At 44.1% G+C, this 14617-nt stretch overlaps 1 protein-coding gene across 1 annotated transcript in view; it reads left to right on the forward strand.

Moving 5' to 3' along the window:
* Positions 1-2020: 2020 nt before the first annotated feature.
* The window catches only part of LOC135004291 (uncharacterized), a 512715-nt gene continuing 500118 nt past the window's right edge, over positions 2021-14617 (forward strand). The window contains exons 1-2 of the transcript XR_010205134.1: positions 2021-2098; positions 2629-2887. The gene's annotated coding sequence lies outside the window, so the exon portion shown is untranslated. The remainder of the gene's footprint in view (positions 2099-2628; positions 2888-14617) is intronic.

A 14617-nucleotide genomic window follows, 5' to 3' on the forward strand; every position in this document is an offset into this window, starting at 1 on the left:
ACTAGGACTAGAACATAGGTAATTCCATCTATTACCCTCCTGCAGAGCATTGCACCCAAATGACTGCTTGTGAATATATACTTGTCTAGGTATATCGAAAATGAGAGATGCATATTATCACTACTGATTGCACTGAAATACTAATTAGCAAATTGGGTGATAAGTATTATAGCATTGCTATAGGCATAAGGCATCTGCTTTTATATTAGGTTGCTTATGCACATGATGGGTTGCTATTGATAAATGGGAATGTTATCTCCTGAGTAAAGGAATGAGGGCATGCCTCTGTTAAATCTCAGTTGGTTGGTATGGTAGCTTGTTTTCTTTAAACTGTTTTATTACTAGCCATAGCTGAGGGAGGGTTCATTGGAGTTGGGTGTAATCAGTGTATTCACATGCTTGGTCCAAGAGCATTTAGTCAGCTTGGGCCGATAGGCTTGTGGCCATTACTTCAAAGAACATTATTAAAAGGATAACTACAATTTTAAACATAATTTCGACGTTTCACGGACGTTAAACCAAAAGAAAACAGAAGGACAACAATCAAGCCACAATCTGGACCACTGAAGGATTGCTTTCAACCAAATGTGAGTCCAATTCCTGTACACATCAAACTACTCCAGTCTGAGTAACCTATAAATTGTAACTTAAATCTGTGTTAGGAATGCTGCAAGACCTTTCCACTTCATCCGCAACCAGTGGCGTCAAGAGGGGGGTGCGGGGGGTGCGGCCCGCACCCGGGTGTCACCATTCAATGGGGTGACACCAAAATGAGCCGCACACCCGCACCCCTAGTGGCGGAGCTTGCGTTGGTCAATGACAATCAGATAAATTACGCTGCGGCTGCCGCTCTGTCAGCCGCCCGTGATAGGAGTGGACCCTGGGTTAGGAGGACGGAGCCACGGAGGTCAGGAGGAGAGTCAATGCGGACCTTGCCTGTTACCACTCCCTGGCTTCTCCTCTCTGCCTCTTGAGTGCCACTGCCACTGCCAGCCGGGGACTAGATGTGCGCTGAAGGGGAGGCGGTGATACGATTGCGGCTAAGTGAAGAACAGCCCTGTCTGCCTGCACAAATTAATCCAGCACACTGAGACGACGCAGAAGTAAGTATAACTAGTATTGTAAATCATCTCCTCTCCTACATCTGCTCTACCAGTGTAGCCACTGGAGGGAGTCCCGCTCTACCCAGCCACAGCAGCAGATTGTGTTCATGCTCACACTCACACACGCATCCTGCTGCCCCCTGAGACCCCAATAATATTTGTGAAGGCAAACATGGCCCCAGGGACCCCTGAGACCTGATGCCACCACAGACATCAGGTCCACCTCTCCCCACCCTGCTCCCCTTCCCACCTACTGTACTTCATAATGCCGCCAGATTCAAACATCTTCTGGTGAGAACACTGTCATTGTCACCCACAGTCCTCCCCAGTCACCCACTACCTTTCCCCAGTCGCCCGCTGCCTCTCCCTATCATCCTTTGCCTCTCACTGTCACCACTCCGCTGTCACCGTCTGCCTCAGTGCCGTAACTAGGTATGTGCGCTGTGTGCCTTGCACACAGCGCAACATGACCTGGGGCGCAATCAGCCGGCCGCACAATCTACTGGTAAGTAACTGTTCTGCCTCCCCCCCGCCCCAAAGCCGGAGCTATCAGTGCTGCTGTGAGCAATGCCCGCCCCACGCCAGCACAGAGCCGCCTCCTCTCTCAGCCAAGCCGGAGCTTACAGTGCAGCAGCGTGTGAAGCTGCAATCAATATCCGTCCGACATCCCCCTCCTCCCGCCCCCATCCTGTGCAATGTACAACTCCCCCCCCCCCCCCCCCGGCCCCATCCTGTGCAATGTACAACTAATGAAATGCAGACAAACCATGAAAATGTTAGCAAGGTATTTACTCAGTCAGTTGGTGCTTTTACAGTCTTCAGGAAAGCATGGCAGTGTCATCTATACAGACCGCCTCTTCTGTGTGTCACAGGAGCGGAACCTTGTCTCTCCCGGAACTAATGTTGTTTTGTGCTCCATAGCAACCAAGTATGTCTGCCCTGCACACACAGAGGTGTCAAACACAGCTTGCTGATGTGAAAGCCGTAGAGGTTGGGTGAGTAGTAAATGTGTGTGTGTGATATGACAGGTCTCAGTGCAGCCTGCGGGTCATCATCATGGAGTGACCATGTCACTGCTGCTGTGTCCCAGCCTCACAGGAGGGTGTCATACCATCTCTCCCTGTGCAGAAGTTATGGGCAGGAGATTTATACATTGTCAGTCTATATGCAAAGTGTAAAGGTGACCCATTATTATATGCATGAAGAGACAAGATCCCACCTCCCCAAATTAGGAATTGCAGGTATCTGTAATCTGACAGAACAGTATTTGAAACAATTACAGAGACCTGTCATGCACAGACTCATGGCTCTTTCTTGTCCTCCACTGGCATTCTTGTAAATTCACTTAAAAAAAAAAAATTTAATGTTTACTTTATGGCATAATATAATTGTTTTATACTGTGTATGCAACTTAGAGTTGTTTAATAACTAATTATGGTAAAATACTGTTTGCAGGGCTGTGAGTTGAAACATATAATGTATCGAAATTACAATTTCTTGACTATGTAACCTTTGTTGCCTATAGGCATAAGACAATGCGTGGTTACACTGAGCTGCGCGACTCCCGATCCTCCCCACCCGCAGGCGCTAACAGCTGCGCTGGGAGACTCCCTTGTGCAGAGTGATGATCTGTGCTGCAGTGCCCGCGGGCCATGGCGATTGAGATCCGCCTTCTCCTCCAGCTCCTGTGCCCGTGGCAGTTGAGATCCGCCTTCTCCCCCGACTCCTGCAGTGACAGGCTGAAGGGACTTATAGCTGAAGAGCCGCTCAGTTCAGGACAAAAGGTACTATCAACATAAACAAGCAGCACAGCATGGAAGAGGGGGGTAGGTGGGCAGGCACAGGGGCAAATACAGGATATTTCAGGGGGGAGGGTGGGTTAAATATACACCATAATGTGTCAGAGGGGATTCTACCTGCTGTAATGTGTGGCAGAGGTTCTACCTGGTGTAATGTGTGTAAGTGGCACTACTGTTTGAGGTAATTTGAATAATGGAGTCTACTGTGCAACGTAATATGAATTGGTATTATTTTGTGGTCATGTCCCTTCCCCATGAAGCCACCCCTATATTTTTGGCACACACCTACGACGCGCATTGGCCCTATTTTGAATGCTGGGGGGGGGGGGGGGGGGGCGATGCTGTTTCTTGCACACAGCGCTAAAATGTCTAGTTACGGCACTGGTCTGTCTTCCCCTGTCACCCTATGCCTCTCGCTGTCTACCACTGTCACCCTATGCCACTCCCTGTCACCCTCTGCTTCCCTATTTCACCCACTGCCTTTCCCTTGTCACCCACTGCCTCTTCCTTTCATCTCTAGCTGTCACTACCTGTCTCTACATAACACACAGACTCCCTCGCTGTTACCCTCTGCCTCCCATCTTCCTCTTCCTCTCACCCACTGACTACCCAGTCACCCACTGCCTCTGCCTGTCTGCAACTCCTATCATCCACTGACACTCTGTCACCTTCTCCCTGTCACCATCTACCACTTTGTCACCTATTGACACCTCAGTCACCACCTGCCACCTTCGGTACTATTGTTCAGCATAACATGTATAAGGGGTACTACTGTGTGATGTAATGTGTATAAGTGACATCATGTGCAGTGTAATGTGAATAGGATTGTGCTACCGTGTACTGTAATTTGTATTGGGGGTACTATTGTGTGGTCATGCCCCTTCCTTGGGAAACCAAGGATATAAAGGTATAATGTTAATTTTGTTAGCTGTTTTATGTCACTGCTATTGCCATTTCATTCAGTGATATACAGGAATTATGGGGATCAGTAAGAGATCCCCACGATCAGGAGACCGAGGCCGGGAGCTCAACAGCCGGGATCCCGGCATCGAGCGCAGCATGTCCCCTCGTGAGCTCGCTGTGCTCACCATGCTTCGGGCCTTCCCCCTCAGGTGGTTACGTGGAACAGCACCCAAGTGGGGAAACCAGCCGGTATTGCAGCGAGTGACGGGATTCCGCCATCGGTATATTGACCGCTGGGATACTGTCTGACGGTCAATTGACTGCCTCCTGAATTATGATATTAATAAGGATTCCATGTGGTGTGATACGGGAGGAGGTCCAATAGGGGGTGACACCATGAGTTACCACACCGGGTGACACCAACCCTAGTGATGCCTCTGTCCGCAAATACTCAAATTATGTCTATAGCTTACCAAAAACATCTGATTTCTCACGTGTACCAATGTTGTCTTTTTAAACTATGAAAAGACATTCCCAATCTGCTCACTATAGTTCTCTCTTATGCAAACTCATGTATTTTTTTTATGTAATGATTGGCTTGTAATTGGCATTGCATGTGTGGGGAAGTTGCTCAGTGAAACATAGTTTATTATTGCATGCTGTCTATTGTTTGGGTGGGGTGAATTCAAACTGAAATCTAAATTGCAGTGTAAAAATAAAGCAGCCAGTATTTACCCTGCACAGAAACTAAATAACCCACCCAAATCTAACTCTCTCTACAAATGTTATATCTGCCACACCCCCCCCTGCAGTGCACATGGTTCTGCCCAATTACTAACAAACTTGCTGCTGCGATCACCTCAGGATTACCACCAAAATTCCAGAGCTAATTGCGATAAAGACAAGGGATAACCTGGATATTGTGGCAATTACAGAGTCATGGTGCAATGAGAATCATGACTGGGACATTTGCTATACCAGGATACAATTTATTCAGGAAGGATAGAATGGGAAGAATAGGAGGAGGGATAGCAATGTATGTGAAAAAAAAAAGCATAAATGCTACTTTAATACAGAATATTGAAGACAATACTGAGGCTCTTTGGTCACCACAGAAACCGGGGAGAAGGACATTATTCGCATTGGGGTGATTTATAGACCACCAGGCCAGGGGCAGGATTTGGACAGGAACCTATTGTTGGACATCCCTAAAATGGCTTTAAATCATAATCATGGGAGACTTTAATTTACCTGATGCAAATTGGAAGGGGTCTTTTGCAAGTTCAGATACAAGTGGCAAATTTCTAAATTCCTTACAAGGAGCATCTCTCAAGCAATTGGTGAGGGAGCCCACTAGCAAACACTCAATATTAAATTTAATTCTTACAAATGGTGACAGGATATCAGATACATATGTGGGTAAGCACCTGCGATCAAGTGATCATCAAGCAGTATGGTTTAGTATAAAGACAGATTCCAACTCTTGTCACACAAAAACAAAGGTGCTGGATTTTAGAAATGCTGACTTTGCAAAAATGGGGAGATTTTTTAAGTGATTCATTGGTGGACTAGAGGAACTTGGAAGGAGTGCAGGAGAGGTGGGAAAAACTGAAAAGTGCAATACTAAGGGCAACAGACCTTTGTATCAAAAGAGTTAGGAAAAGCACCAGGAAAAGGTAGCCAGTGTAGTTCACAAAAGAAGTATCAACTAGTATGAAAGCAAAAAATATAGCTTTTAGGAAGTACAAACAGACTCAAAATAATAAAGACAAAGAGGTGTTTCTTGACAGACGGAAGGATGCTAAAAAAGTGATCAGACGTGCAAAGGCAGAAGCTGAGGAGAAATGGCCCAGTCAGTAGATAAAGGGGGCAAAACTTTTTTTAAGTATATCAATGAAAGGAGAAAATCAAATGGAGGATTATTAAGACTTAAGACAGAGAGTGAGAATTTGCTGGAGGGAGACAAGGCAGTAGCAGATCACCTAAATAATTATTTTTTGCCCAGTATTTATTACAGAAGGAGAAGGGAAGGGGCCACAGTTAAGCTGCAAGGACATTCATAAAAATAAGGTAGATGAAAGTACATGTACAGAGGAGAAGGCCCTAACAGAACTTTCAAACCTAAAAGTGGATTAATCAATGGGGCCAGATGGGATACACCCAAGAATACTAAAAGAGCTAAAAGATGTGCTAGTGGCACCAATAACAGAATTATTTAACCAGTCACTAAATACAGGTGCCATTCCAGAGGACTGAAAAAGAGTGAATGTAGTTCCACTGTACAAAAGTGGAAGCAAGGAAGAAGGAAGTAACTACAGACCAGTAAGCCTTACATCAGTAGTAGGGAAAGTAATGGAAAAACTATTAAAAGAAAGAGTTGTGGAATATCTTAAATCAAACAACTTACAGGATCCAAAACAGCGTGGCTTTACTGGTGGGAGATCATGCCAAACAAATATTATTACTTTTTTGACTCTGTGATGAAAATAATAGATCAAGGGGGAGCTGTAGATGTAGCCTATCTAGACGTTAGTAAGGCATTTGACACTGCTCCACATCGCAGACTGCTAAATAAACTTGAAAGCATGGGGGTGGATTATAAAACAGTTAAATGGATAAGAACCTGGTTGCAGGTTAGGAAACAGACAGTTGTAATAAATAGAGTGCAACCTATGGAGGGAAATATTACCAGTGGAGTACCCTAGGGATCTGTACTTGGACCAGTTCTCTTTAATATCTTTGTTGTTGACATTGCAAAAGGTATTGAAGGGAAAGTCTTGGGCCTCAAAAACCCAAAGGCTAAATATAGTATCAAGGGTACTATAATGGAAACTACTGAGGAGGAAAGGGATTTAGGAGTCACTATTTCAAGTGAATTAAAGGCAGGAAAGCAATGCAACAAAGCAATGAGAAAGGCAAGTCATATGCTTGGTTGCATAGGGAGAGGAATCAGTAGCAGGAAAAAATAAGTAATAATGCCACTGTCTGTATAGGTCATTGGTACGGCCTCATCTGGAACACTGTGTCCAGTTCTGGAGACCATATCTCCAGAAGGATATACATACATTAGAGAGTGTACAAAGAAGGGCAACTAAAATGGTGCATGGCCTACATCACAAAACTTACCCAGAAAGGCTAAAAAAATCTTAATATGTATAGTTTAGAGGAGAAAAGGGAAAGGGGGGACATGATAGAAACTTTCAAATATACAGTACCAAGGAGGGAAACATTTTTCAAAGGAAGAAAAGTATTAGAACTCGAGGAAATACACTGAAAATGGTGGAAGGCAGGTTCAGGGGAAATGTAAGGAAAAATTACTTCACATAAAGGGTAGTGGATAAGTGGAATTGCCTCCCATCAGAGGTGGTAGAGGCTAAGACTGTAGACCAAGTTAAACATGCTTGGGATAGGCATATGAATATCCTTACAAAGGGTTGAGATTACCTAAAGAATAAAAAAAAAGGGGCAGACTAGATGGGCCAAGTGTTTATCTGCCGTCAAATTCTATGTTTCTATATTTAACCCTGAAAGACCAACATTGATAAAGATTGACTGAAATTAACCTAAAGAAAGATCGAATAAAATTGATCACAATCGATCAAAATCAAACTTTAGTAAATATACCCCTTAGTAACCTTGAAGACAGAGGTTGGAAATGCCTGCCATAAGGTGTAGTCCATAAAAATTTAATAAAATACTATTAGATTGAATCCATCATATCGCACTAGCCTTTTTATTTAAATGTACACTTTTCAACTCAGTGGTGTTTCTATTAAATTGTTTTTCTTTTTAAGCTTTTTCTTTTTGACTTTGCATTGCTTTTTTCTGCAAAAGGAATCTGAATTTATAAAGCGATGTTTTATACATTTTGCTTGCATACAAGGTTATTTAGGTTTTATATAGCTAAGGAAAATATTATTCTACTATGCATTTCTGGAGTCTTTCTAGGCATTACCATTTACACAAATGCTGTGAAATGCAGTGTCAAACTGTTCTTTTATATTAAACACTTATTAAACAGAAAAATACATAACAAAATAATAGTCATTACAGGGTATATTAGGATTTTATCTAGAGACATTCTAATAGGTAATAGATTTTTTTTCTAGGAGATTATTTTTAGTAACATTGGGGGAGATGCATCAAAGCTAAATAGTGGAGAAATGGACAAGTGGAGAATAGTTTCTAGCAATCATATATGAAGCTAGAAACTATAAAATGATGGGTAGAAGCTGTTTGGTTATGGGCAACTTCCCCACTTTGGTATAGCTTCCCTAAAGATTTGATGTCTATTACTTCTCATATTAGGTGCATCTTCAGTGAATACAGAGGGATAGAAATTGTGGATGACCGTGATTTAAGGCACCAGGGCCGTAACTAGGTGTGTGCAGACGGGGCACCGCCAAGGCCGTAGCTACCAAAGGTGCAGGCAATGCAGCCGCTATGGGGTCCAGAGCTGAGAGGGCCCACCTTCCCTGTCAAATTTACATGTGTTATATACATTTAACGCCATTGGGTGGTACATAGGGGTCCTTTCAAACTTTTTCCTTGGGGCCTGCAATATATCTAGGTATGCCCCTGGACCTGCTCATTGTAGTGTGGTATAAAATGAACTGGAGGGCATTTTAATGTTATATAATATGAACCGGGGCACTGTAATGAGGCACAATATGAACGTGGATTACTATATATCATAATGTGTATTGGGGGTAGAGTACTGTACTGGCAGCTCTGAAATGTGACATAGGGTGAACTTAAACACTACTGCAATTCATAAAAGAAACTAGGGCACTACTATGGGACATAACATTAAATAAGGCTCTACTATGGTTCAGAAAATGAATTAGGGCACTATTATAGGGCTGCGACACAGAAGTGTCTCTCTAGAAGCATTGGGATAGGGGCCCCTTCAAAATGTTTGCTATGGGGCCCACAAAGTTCTGGATACACCCCTGGGCACCGCACATAGCACTGCAGGGTAGGGGGCGCTGTTGACGGCACTTGTCAATTATCCGTTTTAATTACTTTCACTTGCAGCTTCCCCCCTTTTTGAAGCCCTAACCTTGAACCTTTTAGAAGCTTACCTTGTACTTTGTGAAAAAATTATCAGCTTTGCACTGAGCAGATCTATGTAGTATGTGGCTGCAAGGGATTGGATTGCACACTATGGGGTATATGCAATTGCGGTCGAATTCCGGCTGGAATTCGACCGTTTTTGGATTCGACACAATTCGACAGTCGAATCCCGGCCGCCAGGACCCGAATTCGACATATTCAATAAAAAACGGATTCGACAGTCCCGCTGTTGAAAAACGGACCAATTGACGATAGTGTGCGTCCTGGATTCGACTTCATGGACGGCACAAAAGTGTTCAAAAAATCCTGAAAAAAATTGCGTGGGGTCCCCCCTCCAAAGCATAACCAGCCTTGGGCTCTTTGAGCCGGTCCTGGTTGCAAAAATACGGGGGGGGGGGGGGGAAATGACAGGGGATCCCCCGTATTTTAACAACCAGCACCGGGCTCTGCGTCCGGTCCTGGTGCCAAAAATACGGGGGACAAAAGACGTAGGGGTCCCCCGTATTTTTAACACCAGCACCGGGCTCCACTAGCTAGAGAGATAATGCCACAGCCGGGGGACACTTTCATACCGGTCCCTGCGGACGTGGCATTTAATCCCCAACTAGTCACCCCTGGCTGGGGTACCCTGGAGGAGTGGGGACCCCTTAAATCAAGGGGTCCCCCCCTCCAGTCACCCAAGGGCCAGGGGGGAAGCCCGAGGCTGTCCCCCCCATCCAAGGGCGGCGGATGGGAGGCTGATAGCCAAGTCTAAAAAAAAAGAATATTGTTTTTTTGTAGCAGAACTACAAGTCCCAGCAAGCCACCCCCGCAAGCTGGTACTTGGAGAACCACAAGTACCAGCATGCGGGGGGGAAACGGGCCCGCTGGTACCTGTAGTTCTACTACATAAAAATACCCAAATAAACACAGTACACACACACCGTGACAGTATAACTTTATTACATACATGCACACTGACATACACACATACTTACCTATGTTGACACGAGGCTCTGTCCCCTTCTCCACGTAGAATCCACGGGGTACCTGTAAATAAAATTATACTCACAACAATCCTGTGTAGATCGGTGCTGGTTGTTAAAATACGGGGGATCCCCTGTCATTTTTTTCCTCGTATTTTTGCAACCAGGACCGGCTCAAAGAGCCCGAGGCTGGTTATGCTTAGGAGGGGGGACCCCACGCAATTTTTTTCAGGAATTTTAACCCATTCCCACCCCTTCCCACTGAAAAACATGCACTGATCTCTCCTATTTTTTTTAGTCAGTAAAAAAAATATATATACTTTTAAAAATCTATTAAATAATACTTGTGGCTCCTAAATAGACAAACCAAGTAAATAATCCCTTCTAATATAAATAGATATGCTATTGGCAATCAAAAAAAAACAAAACATGTTTTTAAAATATTTTATTAGATCACGACAGCAAAATGAGGCGGAATGAAATTGACGAAATGACTGTCGAAAAGCACTGTTGTCGAATCGATATTCTTCAATTGAATATACTTGTGTCGAAAAGCTGCATTTTTACCATTGCAGACATGTCGAATTTGAAAAATGTCGAATTGCCAAAATTCGAATCTGAAACGGCAGGTTTTTTGTCAAAAAGTACTGTATTGCATTGTCGAATCCAATTCGACAGGGTTTTTTTGTCGAAAATGCCCCGTTTTTCAACTTTTGCGGCAATTCGACCGCAATTGCATATACCCCTATATGTGCTCAATTGCAATGATGATTATTATGTTTTTTACAAAGTACTAGTAGCTTCATATACGGAAGTGTTCATAGTTTTTAAGCAGGATCAAATAGCTCAATGAGTAGGGTGTTTGATTAGAAATGAACAGGTTATAGGTGTGAATCCTGGGTATGGCATTATATTGAAATGTGCTATTTCATAAAGGGTATTGTAACTGAACTACAAAGAGGTCTCAAGTTAACTGCATGAATGTGGTATAAAGAGGATTTGTGTCCAAATCCATTTCCCTGCAGTTTTCTACAAATATGTGTGTATTACTTATATATATATATAGATAGATAGATAGATAGATAGATAGATAGATAGATAGATAGATAGATAGATAGATAGATAGATAGATAGATAGAGATATATATATAGACTGCTCAAAAAAATAAAGGAAACACTAAAATAACACATCCTAGATCTGAATTAATGAAATATTCTTATTAAATACTTTGTTCTTTACATAGTTGAATGTGCTGACAACAAAATCACACAAAAATTATCAATGGAAATCAAATTTATTAGCGGTCCTGCTGCTGGGTTGTTGCCCTCCTACGACCTCCTCCACGTCTCCAGATGTACTGGCCTGTCTCCTGGTAGCGCCTCCATGCTCTGGACACTACGCTGACAGACACAGCAAACCTTCTTGCCACAGCTCGCATTGATGTGCCATCCTGGATGAGCTGCACTACCTGAGCCACTTGTGTGGGTTGTAGGGAGGTCATACAGGCACGTGGAGGCCACACACACACAAGGACATTACATCAAAGTTGGATCAGCCTGTAGTGTGTTTTTCCACTTTAATTTTGAGTGTGGCTCCAAATCCAGACCTCCATGGGTTAATAAATTTGATTTCCATTGATAAGTTTTGTGTGATTTTCTTGTCAGCACATTCAACTATGTAAAGAACAAAGTATTTAATAAGAATATTTCATTCATTCAGATCTAGGATGTGTTATTTTAGTGTTCCCTTTATTTTTTTGAGCAGTGTATATAGTGTAGATATATATATATATATATATATGTATATATATATATATATATATATATATGTATATATATATATATATATATATATATAGTGGGAAGGGGCATGGGCTTTGTCTGGGATCAGTCTTGTCATGTCCCTTCCCCATGATGCATGCAAAAAATGGGGGTGGTGCCAATTCTCTCTCTAGCACAGGGCACCAAAAAGTCTAGTTACGGCTCTGTAAGGCACTGATCTTTCAGAACCTGTAGGCTTTGGTGCCTGATGGGATAGAGTAAAGTTAGACTGTATGTAAGATTGCACTTATGGAGAGCCCAACATCTGCAGTATAAAGGTATAAATAACATTGCAGATGCAGGGACAGCAGGGCTTGTTGGATACTAGGCAGAGGCGTCACCAGGTGTGGTGACACCCGGTGCGCACCCCTGATGTACTAGGTCGCGTGGTCTTACAGCTAGGGGGCGTGGCTTCGCGGGGATACTGGTATCGTCACTCTGGGGGCGTGCCCAGCGTCTCCGGAGATGCTGGGCTTCCCCCAGAGACGGTCTCAGTGTGCTGTCGGCTCCTCTGCTATGACAGGAGCCGGGTGCTGTAGCGGAATTTCACACTGCAGCACCTGGCTCCTGTCACTATGGAGGAGCTGACATTTGGTGTCACCCCCTCCAGGTGTCACACCCGGGTGCGGGCCGCACCCCCCGCACCCGCCTTGTGACGCCACTGATACTAGGAAAGGTTCTTTGGTAACAAAAAAAAACCTACATTTGTGCAAATGTACATGACTGTAGGACTAAAGGCCCCCATACATCTATGCAGCAATTCCTCGATTCCCCGACCTGGCTGAAACAGGTGATCCGCCGATCCGCTGTCCGGATCCGCCAAACGGCGGCAAGTGATGATTGGTCATTCTCACGGAATCGGGGAAATTAAGCATGTTAAAAATGCTGGATTTGCTGATCCCGACCGTTTTCAGTCAGGATCGAGGAAACAGGATTTTTAAACATTAATATTTAATATTTAAGATTCCCCACCCCGTAAGTTGGAGGATCAGGATATTACCCCAATACATCTCTGATGTATGGGGGCCTTAAGTAAATGACTTTGCATTCCAGCAGCATCTACAGAGGAGGAAGACTTTTCAGTAGAACAGTTGGATGTAGACATTCCTTTCTTGCTGAGTATCTATAAGCTGCATGAACGGACCTAGTTTTGTACTGAAGTGCAGTAAATACATTTATTTCCAATAAATAAACAGATGGACAAATTCCATTTATGGTGGAGCACTCTGCAGTGCCTAGCGAGATAGTGGCATAGCCAGCTATTGACATGAGGGGGAGCGAAGATGGTCCAGGTGTTTCAAAATGTAATATCAACATCTTAATACATTATTTGCTTTCAAATGGCATGAATAAGTACTCCTGACATTATATTAACATTCTTTCTCCCTATGCAAACTTGTTATGGAACTCCAGCGCAATTGTGTGAGACCCGTAGAGCCAATAAGAGGTTCTTCTGCCAATAACAGCCCCCACTGTTCCCTTATTGCATGACACACACACTGGTACTTAGGTTGCCACCTGGACTTAAACCTCTAGCAGTACGGGATTACACAATAGGCCACAGGATTATGAGTGACGTCTGACTGAGGGTTAGTATGGGCAACACAGGAACATGGAGAAAAGTGGTCAGGGCTAGGCCAGGGATCTCAGCAAGGGCAGATGAGGCACTGTGAGCTGGAATGCAGGCACTGTGCAGAGGGTATAATTTGCAGGCTGAGCACAAAGAACACTGAGGAAGCAGACAAGGGGTTAACACAATCTGGAATAGGATGTGGGAGCAGACAAGGCAAGGGCTAGATTTTAGAACAGGCAGGGAATCAGGCAGAGTATCCACAGAATGAAGACAAGGTGTAGGCACATGGAACAGGGACCAGCAGTACACCAAAGCACAAACTATAGTCAGCTAGGCATGGTTGGCCTGACTGCCTTATAAGACATGCTGGGACCTATCAGCAGCGCTGGGGGAGAAGGAGACCCTAAATAGAAAAAGTCAGTGCAGCTACCATGTTGCACATCCAAAACACTGCTGGCAGTGAGAGCAGCACTTGCGACAGCCCGGTGTCCTGTTGCTTAGTTACTGGTGGGGACCATCAGGCGGTGGTGATGTCCCGGTCACCTAGCAATTGCCGGGACTCACTGAGACGTCATACAATGCAAAGCACAGCTGTATGTATTAAATCTCCCTCCCATCAATGATTGTAACATGCTCTCAGACATGACATCCTGGTCACCAAATGCAGGGCAGCACGACTGGTGTAATGATTATAGTTACTGCCTCATAGCACTAAGGTCTTGGGTTTGTTTCCCGTCATGGCCCTAATTGTGTGGAGTGTCTCCCTGTGATTGCATGGGTTTGCTCTAGAGATGAGCGGCGGGCACTTTTCGTGTATTGTGTTTTGGTTTTGGTTCTGGATCCTCGCTCGTGTTTTGGATCTGGATTGGTTTTGCCAAAACCACCCTTTCGGGTCTTGGTTTTGGATCTTGACCATTTTTGAAAAAAGACATAAAAACAGCTAAAATCACAGCATTTGGGGGTAATTTTGATCCTACGGTATTATTAACCTCAATAACATTCATTTCCACATGTTTTTAGGCCAAAAGGTTGCACCAAGGTCACAGGATGACTAAGCTAAGCAACACAAGTGGACGGCACAAACACCGGGCCCATCTAGGAGTGGCACTGCAGAGTCAGACAGGATGGCACTTTTAAAAACTAGGCCCCAAACAGCACATGATGCAAAGAAGAAAAAGAGGTGCAACGAGGTCACTGGATGACTAAGCTAAGCGACCCAAGTGTGTAGCACAAACACCTGGCCCATCTAGGAGTGGCACTGCAGTGTCAGACAGGATGACAGTTTTATAAACTAGGCCTCAAACAGTACATAATGCAAAGAACAAAAGAGGTGCAAGATGGAATTGTCCTTGGGCCCTCCCACCCAGCCTTATGTAT

The sequence above is a fragment of the Pseudophryne corroboree genome, chromosome 2, assembly GCF_028390025.1.
Source record: "Pseudophryne corroboree isolate aPseCor3 chromosome 2, aPseCor3.hap2, whole genome shotgun sequence".
In the NCBI taxonomy this organism is placed as follows: domain Eukaryota; kingdom Metazoa; phylum Chordata; class Amphibia; order Anura; family Myobatrachidae; genus Pseudophryne; species Pseudophryne corroboree.